Here is a 10,708-nt window from a genome sequence, read left to right on the forward strand (position 1 = left end):
TACATAAAGTATAAAAAAATACAAGTTATACGCCTTTATATTAAGACAGAGACTAAGAAACGAATACAGAAAGTATAAAAATAAAAAAAAAATACAAGTTATAGACGAAACCTAAGATAAAGACCAATAAACGAATACATAAAGTATAAAATACAAGTTATAGGACTTTATATTACGACAGAGATTAAGAAACGAATACAGAAAGTATAAAAATAAAAAAATTAAAGTTATAGACGAAACCTAAGATAGAGACAAAGAAACGAATACATAAAGTATAAAAATACAAGTTATATGCCTTTACATTAAGACAGAGACTAAGAAACGAATACAGAAAGTATGAAAATAAAAAAATACAAGTTATAGACGAAACCTAAGATAGAGACCAATAAGCGAATACATAAAGTATAAAAAAATACAAGTTATACGCCTTTATATTAAGACAGAGACTAAGAAACGAATACAGAAAGTATAAAAATAAAAAAATACAAGTTATAGACGAAACCTAAGATAGAGACCAATAAGCGAATACATAAAGTATAAAAAAATACAAGTTATACGCCTTTATATTAAGACAAAGACTAAGAAACGAATACAGAAAGTATAAAAATAAAAAAATACAAGTTATAGAGGAAACCTAAGATAAAGACCAATAAACGAATACATAAAGTATAAAAATACAAGTTATATGCCTTTATATTAAGACAGAGACTAAGAAACGAATACAGAAAGTATAAAAATAAAAAAATACAAGTTATAGACGAAACCTAAGATAGAGACCAATAAGCGAATACATAAAGTATAAAAAAATACAAGTTATACGCCTTTATATTAAGACAGAGACTAAGAAACGAATACAGAAAGTATAAAAATAAAAAAATACAAGTTATAGACGAAACCTAAGATAGAGACCAATAAACGAATACATAAAGTATAAAAATACAAGTTATATGCCTTTATATTAAGACAGAGACTAAGAAACAAATACAGAAAGTATAAAAATAAAAAAAATAAAAGTTATAGACGAAACCTAAGATAGAGACAAAGAAACGAATACATAAAGTATAAAAATACAAGTTATATGCCTTTATATTAAGACAGAGACTAAGAAACGAATACAGAAAGTATAAAAATAAAAAAATACAAGTTATAGACGAAACCTAAGATAGAGACCAATAAACGAATACATAAAGTATAGAAATACAAGTTATATGCCTTTATATTAAGACAGAGACTAAGAAACGAATACAGAAAGTATAAAAATAAAAAAAATTCAAGTTATAGACGAAACCTAAGATAGAGACCAATAAACGAATACATAAAGTATAAAAATACAAAATATATGCCTTTATATTAAGACAGAGACTAAGAAACGAATACAGAAAGTATAAAAATAAAAAAAATTAAAGTTATAGACGAAACCTAAGATAGAGACAAAGAAACGAATACATAAAGTATAAACATACAAGTTATATGCCTTTATATTAAGACAGAGACTAAGAAACGAATACAGAAAGTATAAAAATAAAAAAATACAAGTTATAGACGAAACCTAAGATAGAGACCAATAAGCGAATACATAAAGTATAAAAAAATACAAGTTATACGCCTTTATATTAAGACAGAGACTAAGAAACGAATACAGAAAGTATAAAAATAAAAAAAAATACAAGATATAGAGGAAACCTAAGATAAAGACCAATAAACGAATACATAAAGTATAAAAATACAAGTTATATACCTTTATATTAAGACAGAGACTAAGAAACGAATACAGAAAGTATAAAAATAAAAAAATACAAGTTATAGACGAAACCTAAGATAGAGACCAATAAACGAATACATAAAGTATAGAAATACAAGTTATATGCCTTTATAGTAAGATAGAGACTAAGAAACGAATACAGAAAGTTTAAAAATAAAAAAAAATACAAGTTATAGACGAAACCTAAGACAGAGACCAACAAACGAATACATAAAGTATAAAAATACAAGTTATATGCCTTTATATTAAGACAGAGACTAAGAAACGAATACAGAAAGTATAAAAATAAAAAAATACAAGTTATAGACCAAACCTAAGATAGAGACCATTAAACGAATACATAAAGTATAAAAATACAAGTTATATGCCTTTACATTAAGACAAAGACTAAGAAACGAATACAGAACGTATAAAAATAAAAAAATACAAGTTATAGACGAAACCTAAGATAGAGACCAATAAGCGAATACAAAAAGTATAAAAAAATACAAGTTATACGCCTTTATATTAAGACAGAGACTAAGAAACGAATACAGAAAGTATAAAAATAAAAAAAAATACAAGTTATAGACGAAACCTAAGATAAAGATCAATAAACGAATATATAAAGTATAAAATATAAGTTATATGCCTTTATATTAAGACAGAGACTAAGAAACGAATACAGAAAGTATAAAAATAAAAAAATACAAGTTATAGACGAAACCTAAGATAAAGACCAATAAACGAATACATAAAGTATAGAAATACAAGTTATATGCCTTTATATTAAGACAGAGACTAAGAAACGAATACAGAAAGTATAAAAATAAAAAAAAATACAAGCTATAGACGAAACCTAAGATAGAGACAAAGAAACGAATACATAAAGTATAAAAATACAAGTTATATGCCTTTACATTAAGACAGAGACTAAGCAACGAATACAGAAAGTATGAAAATAAAAAAATACAAGTTATAGACGAAACCTAAGATAGAGACCAATAAGCGAATACATAAAGTATAAAAAAATACAAGTTATACGCCTTTATATTAAGACAGAGACTAAGAAACGAATACAGAAAGTATAAAAATAAAAAAAAATAAAGTTATAGACGAAACCTAAGATAAAGACAAATAAACGAATACATAAAATATAAAATACAAGTTATATGACTTTATATTACGACAGAGACTAAGAAACGAATACAGAAAGTATAAAAATAAAAAAATACAAGTTATAGACGAAACCTAAGATAGAGACCAATAAACGAATACATAAAGTATAGAAATACAAGTTATATGCCTTTATAGTAAGATAGAGACTAAGAAACGAATACAGAAAGTTTAAAAATAAAAAAAAATACAAGTTATAGACGAAACCTAAGACAGAGACCAACAAACGAATACATAAAGTATAAAAATACAAGTTATATGCCTTTATATTAAGACAGAGACTAAGAAACGAATACAGAAAGTATAAAAATAAAAAAATACAAGTTATAGACCAAACCTAAGATAGAGACCATTAAACGAATACATAAAGTATAAAAATACAAGTTATATGCCTTTACATTAAGACAAAGACTAAGAAACGAATACAGAACGTATAAAAATAAAAAAATACAAGTTATAGACGAAACCTAAGATAGAGACCAATAAGCGAATACAAAAAGTATAAAAAAATACAAGTTATACGCCTTTATATTAAGACAGAGACTAAGAAACGAATACAGAAAGTATAAAAATAAAAAAAAATACAAGTTATAGACGAAACCTAAGATAAAGACCAATAAACGAATATATAAAGTATAAAATATAAGTTATATGCCTTTATATTAAGACAGAGACTAAGAAACGAATACAGAAAGTATAAAAATAAAAAAATACAAGTTATAGACGAAACCTAAGATAAAGACCAATAAACGAATACATAAAGTATAGAAATACAAGTTATATGCCTTTATATTAAGACAGAGACTAAGAAACGAATACAGAAAGTATAAAAATAAAAAAAAATACAAGCTATAGACGAAACCTAAGATAGAGACAAAGAAACGAATACATAAAGTATAAAAATACAAGTTATATGCCTTTACATTAAGACAGAGACTAAGCAACGAATACAGAAAGTATGAAAATAAAAAAATACAAGTTATAGACGAAACCTAAGATAGAGACCAATAAGCGAATACATAAAGTATAAAAAAATACAAGTTATACGCCTTTATATTAAGACAGAGACTAAGAAACGAATACAGAAAGTATAAAAATAAAAAAAAATAAAGTTATAGACGAAACCTAAGATAAAGACAAATAAACGAATACATAAAATATAAAATACAAGTTATATGACTTTATATTACGACAGAGACTAAGAAACGAATACAGAAAGTATAAAAATAAAAAAATACAAGTTATAGACGAAACCTAAGATAAAGACCAATAAACGAATACATAAAGTATAGAAATACAAGTTATATGCCTTTATATTAAGACAGAGACTAAGAAACGAATACAGAAAGTATAAAAATAAAAAAATACAAGTTATAGACGAAACTTAAAATAGAGACCAATAAACGAATACATAAAGTATAGAAATACAAGTTATATGCCTTTATAGTAAGATAGAGACTAAGAAACGAATACAGAAAGTTTAAAAATAAAAAAAAATACAAGTTATAGACGAAACCTAAGACAGAGACCAACAAACGAATACATAAAGTATAAAAATACAAGTTATATGCCTTTATATTAAGACAGAGACTAAGAAACGAATACAGAAAGTATAAAAATAAAAAAATACAAGTTATAGACGAAACCTAAGATAAAGACCAATAAACGAATACATAAAGTATAAAAATACAAGTTATATGCCTTTTTATTAAGACAGAGACTAAGAAACGAATACAGAAAGTATAAAAATAAAAAAAAATACAAGTTATAGACGAAACCTAAGATAGAGACCAATAAACGAATACATAAAGTATAAAAATACAAGTTATATGCCTTTATATTAAGACAGAGACTAAGAAACGAATACAGAAAATATAAAAATAAAAAAAAAACAAGTATTAGACGAATCCTAAGATAGAGACCAATAAACGAATACATAAAGTATAAAAATACAAGTTATATGCCTTTATATTAGGACAGAGACTAAGAAACGAATACAGAAAGTATAAAAATTAAAAAAAAATACAAGTTATAGACGAAACCTAAGATAGAGACCAATAAACGAATACATAAAGTATAGAAATACAAGTTATATGCCTTTATAGTAAGATAGAGACTAAGAAACGAATACAGAAAGTATAAAAATAAAAAAAAATACAAGTTATAGACGAAACCTAAGACAGAGACCAACAAACGAATACATAAAGTATAAAAATACAAGTTATATGCCTTTATATTAAGACAGAGACTAAGAAACGAATACAGAAAGTATAAAAATAAAAAAATACAAGTTATAGACCAAACCTAAGATAGAGACCATTAAACGAATATATAAAGTATAAAAATACAAGTTATATGCCTTTACATTAAGACAAAGACTAAGAAACGAATACAGAACGTATAAAAATAAAAAAATACAAGTTATAGACGAAACCTAAGATAGAGACCAATAAGCGAATACAAAAAGTATAAAAAAATACAAGTTATACGCCTTTATATTAAGACAGAGACTAAGAAACGAATACAGAAAGTATAAAAATAAAAAAAAATACAAGTTATAGACGAAACCTAAAATAAAGACCAATAAACGAATATATAAAGTATAAAATATAAGTTATATGCCTTTATATTACGACAGAGACTAAGAAACGAATACAGAAAGTATAAAAATAAAAAAAATACAAGTTATAGACGAAACCTAAGATAGAGACCAAGAAACGAATACATAAAGTATAAAAATACAAATTATATGCCTTTACATTAAGACAGAGACTAAGAAACGAATACAGAAAGTATAAAAATAAAAAAATACAAGTTATAGACGAAACCTAAGATAGAGACCAATAAGCGAATACATAAAGTATAAAAAAATACAAGTTATACGCCTTTATATTAAGACAGAGACTAAGAAACGAATACAGAAAGTATAAAAATAAAAAAAAATACAAGTTATAGATGACACCTAAGATAAAGACCAATAAACGAATACATAAAGTATAAAATACAAGTTATATCCCTTTATATTACGACAGAGACTAAGAAACGAATACAGAAAGTATAAAAATTAAAAAATACAAGTTATAGACGAAACCTAAGATAGAGACCAATAAGCGAATACATAAAGTATAAAAAAATTAAAGTTATACGCCTTTATATTAAGACAGAGACTAAGAAACGAATACAGAAAGTATAAAAATAAAAAAATACAAGTTATAGACGAAACCTAAGATAGAGACCAATAAACGAATACATAAAGTATAAAAATACAAGTTATATGCCTTTACATTAAGACAGAGACTAAGAAACGAATACAGAAAGTATAAAAATAAAACAACTACAAGTTATAGACGAAACCTAAGATAGAGACTAAGAAAAGAATACATAAAGTATAAAAATACAAGTTATATGCCTTTACATTAAGACAAAGACTAAGAAACGAATACAGAAAGTATAAAAATAAAAAAATACAAGTTATAGACGAAACCTAAGATAAAGACCAATAAACGAATACATAAAGTATAGAAATACAAGTTATATGCCTTTATATTAAGACAGAGACTAAGAAACGAATACAGAAAGTATAAAAATAAAAAAAAATACAAGTTATAGACGAAACCTAAGATAGAGACAAAGAAACGAATACATAAAGTATAAAAATACAAGTTATATGCCTTTACATTAAGACAGAGACTAAGCAACGAATACAGAAAGTATGAAAATAAAAAAATACAAGTTATAGACGAAACCTAAGATAGAGACCAATAAGCGAATACATAAAGTATAAAAAAATACAAGTTATACGCCTTTATATTAAGACAGAGACTAAGAAACGAATACAGAAAGTATAAAAATAAAAAAAAATAAAGTTATAGACGAAACCTAAGATAAAGACCAATAAACGAATACATAATATATAAAATACAAGTTATATGACTTTATATTACGACAGAGACTAAGAAACGAATACAGAAAGTAAAAAAATAAAAAAATACAAGTTATAGACGAAACCTAAGATAGAGACCAATAAGCGAATAGATAAAGTATAAAAAAATACAAGTTATACGCCTTTATATTAAGACAGAGACTAAGAAACAAATACAGAAAGTATAAAAATAAAAAAATTCAACTTATAGACGAAACCTAATATAGAGACCAATAAACGAGTACATAAAGTATAAAAATACAAGTTATATGCCTTTATATTAAGACAGAGACTAAGAAACGAATACAGAAAGTATAAAAATAAAAAAATACAAGTTATAGACGAAACCTAAGATAGAGACCAATAAGCGAATACATAAAGTATAAAAAAATACAAGTTATACGCCTTTATATTAAGACAGAGACTAAGAAACGAATACAGAAAGTATAAAAATAAAAAAATACAAGTTATAGACGAAACCTAAGATAAAGACCAATAAACGAATACATAAAGTATAAAAATACAAGTTATATGCCTTTATATTAAGACAGAGACTAAGAAACGAATACAGAAAGTATAAAAATAAAAAAATACAGGTTATAGACGAAACCTAAGATAGAGACCAATAAGCGAATACATAAAGTATAAAAATACAAGTTATATGCCTTTATAGTAAGATAGAGACTAAGAAACGAATACAGAAAATATAAAAATAAAAAAAAAACAAGTATTAGACGAATCCTAAGATAGAGACCAATAAACGAATACATAAAGTATAAAAATACAAGTTATATGCCTTTATATTAAGACAGAGACTAAGAAACGAATACAGAAAGTATAAAAATAAAAAAATACAAGTTATAGACGAAACCTAAGATAGAGACTAATAAACGAATACATAAAGTATAAAAATACAAGTTATATGCCTTTATATTAAGACAGAGACTAAAAAACAAATACAGAAAGTATAAAAATAAAAAAAATAAAAGTTATAGACGAAACCTAAGATAGAGACAAAGAAACGAATACATAAAGTATAAAAATACAAGTTATATGCCTTTATATTAAGACATAGACTAAGAAACGAATACAGAAAGTATAAAAATAAAAAAATACAAGTTATAGACGAAACCTAAGATAGAGACCAATAAACGAATACATAAAGTATAGAAATACAAGTTATATGCCTTTATATTAAGACAGAGACTAAGAAACGAATACAGAAAGTATAAAAATAAAAAAAATTCAAGTTATAGACGAAACCTAAGATAGAGACCAATAAACGAATACATAAAGTATAAAAATACAAGTTATATGCCTTTATATTAAGACAGAGACTAAGAAACGAATACAGAAAGTATAAAAATAAAAAAAAATTAAAGTTATAGACGAAACCTAAGATAGAGACAAAGAAACGAATACATAAAGTATAAAAATACAAGTTATATGCCTTTACATTAAGACAGAGACTAAGAAACGAATACAGAAAGTATGAAAATAAAAAAATACAAGTTATAGACGAAACCTAAGATAGAGACCAATAAGCGAATACATAAAGTATAAAAAAATACAAGTTATACGCCTTTATATTAAGACAGAGACTAAGAAACGAATACAGAAGGTATAAAAATAAAAAAAAATACAAGTTATAGACGAAACCTAAGATAAAGACCAATAAACGAATACATAAAGTATAAAAATACAAGTTATATGCCTTTACATTAAGACAGAGACTAAGAAACGAATACAGAAAGTATAAAAATAAAAAAATACAAGTTATAGACGAAACCTAAGATAAAGACCAATAAACGAATACATAAAGTATAGAAATACAAGTTATATGCCTTTATATTAAGACAGAGACTAAGAAACGAATACAGAAAGTATAAAAATAAAAAAAAATACAAGTTATAGACGAAACCTAAGATAGAGACAAAGAAACGAATACATAAAGTATAAAAATACAAGTTATATGCCTTTACATTAAGACAGAGACTAAGCAACGAATACAGAAAGTATGAAAATAAAAAAATACAAGTTATAGACGAAACCTAAGATAGAGACCAATAAGCGAATACATAAAGTATAAAAAGATACAAGTTATACGCCTTTATATTAAGACAGAGACTAAGAAACGAATACAGAAAGTATAAAAATAAAAAAAAATAAAGTTATAGACGAAACCTAAGATAAAGACAAATAAACGAATACATAAAATATAAAATACAAGTTATATGACTTTATATTACGACAGAGATTAAGAAACGAATACAGAAAGTATAAAAATAAAAAAATACAAGTTATAGACGAAACCTAAGATAGAGACCAATAAGCGAATACATAAAGTATAAAAAAATACAAGTTATACGCCTTTATATCAAGACAGAGACTAAGAAATGAATACAAAAAGTATAAAAATAAAAAAAAATACAAGTTATAGACGAAACCTAAGATAAAGACCAATAAACGAATACAAAAAGTATAAAAATACAAGTTATATGCCTTTTTATTAAGACAGAGACTAAGAAACGAATACAGAAAGTATAAAAATAAAAAAAAATACAAGTTATAGACGAAACCTAAGATAGAGACCAATAAACGAATACATAAAGTATAAAAATACAAGTTATATGCCTTTATATTAAGACAGAGACTAAGAAACGAATACAGAAAATATAAAAATAAAAAAAAAACAAGTATTAGACGAATCCTAAGATAGAGACCATTAAACGAATACATAAAGTATAAAAATACAAGTTATATGCCTTTACATTAAGACAGAGACTAAGAAACGAAAACAGAAATTATAAAAATAAAAAAATACAAGTTATAGACGAAACCTAAGATAAAGACCAATAAACGAATACATAAAGTATAAAAATACAAGTTATATGCCTTTACATTACGACAGAGACTAAGAAACGATTACAGAAAGTATACAAATAAAAAAATACAAGTTATAGACGAAACCTAAGATAAAGACCAATAAACGAATACATAAAGTATAAAAATACAAGTTATATGCCTTTATATTAAGACAGAGACTAAGAAACGAATACAGAAAGTATAAAAATAAAAAAATACAAGTTATAGACCAAACCTAAGATAGAGACCATTAAACGAATACATAAAGTATAAAAATACAAGTTATATGCCTTTACATTAAGACAAAGACTAAGAAACGAATACAGAAAATATAAAAATAAAAAAAAACAAGTATTAGACGAATCCTAAGATAGAGACCAATAAACGAATACATAAAGTATAAAAATACAAGTTATATGCCTTTACATTAAGACAGAGACTAAGAAACGCAAACAGAAAGTATAAAAATAAAAAAATACAAGTTATAGACGAAACCTAAGATAAAGACCAATAAACGAATACATAAAGTATAAAAATACAAGTTATATGCCTTTACATTAAGACAGAGACTAAGAAACGATTACAGAAAGTATACAAATAAAAAAATACAAGTTATAGACGAAACCTAAGATAAAGACCAATAAACGAATACATAAAGTATAAAAATACAAGTTATATGCCTTTATATTAAGACAGAGACTAAGAAACGAATACAGAAAGTATAAAAATTAAAAAAAAATACAAGTTATAGACGAAACCTAAGATAGAGACCAATAAACGAATACATAAAGTATAGAAATACAAGTTATATGCCTTTATAGTAAGATAGAGACTAAGAAACGAATACAGAAAGTATAAAAATAAAAAAAAATACAAGTTATAGACGAAACCTAAGACAGAGACCAACAAACGAATACATAAAGTATAAAAATACAAGTTATATGCCTTTATATTAAGACAGAGACTAAGAAACGAATACAGAAAGTATAAAAATAAAAAAATAC

Source organism: Diabrotica undecimpunctata, unplaced genomic scaffold (assembly GCF_040954645.1).
Source record: "Diabrotica undecimpunctata isolate CICGRU unplaced genomic scaffold, icDiaUnde3 ctg00000613.1, whole genome shotgun sequence".
NCBI classification, from domain to species: Eukaryota; Metazoa; Arthropoda; class Insecta; order Coleoptera; family Chrysomelidae; genus Diabrotica; species Diabrotica undecimpunctata.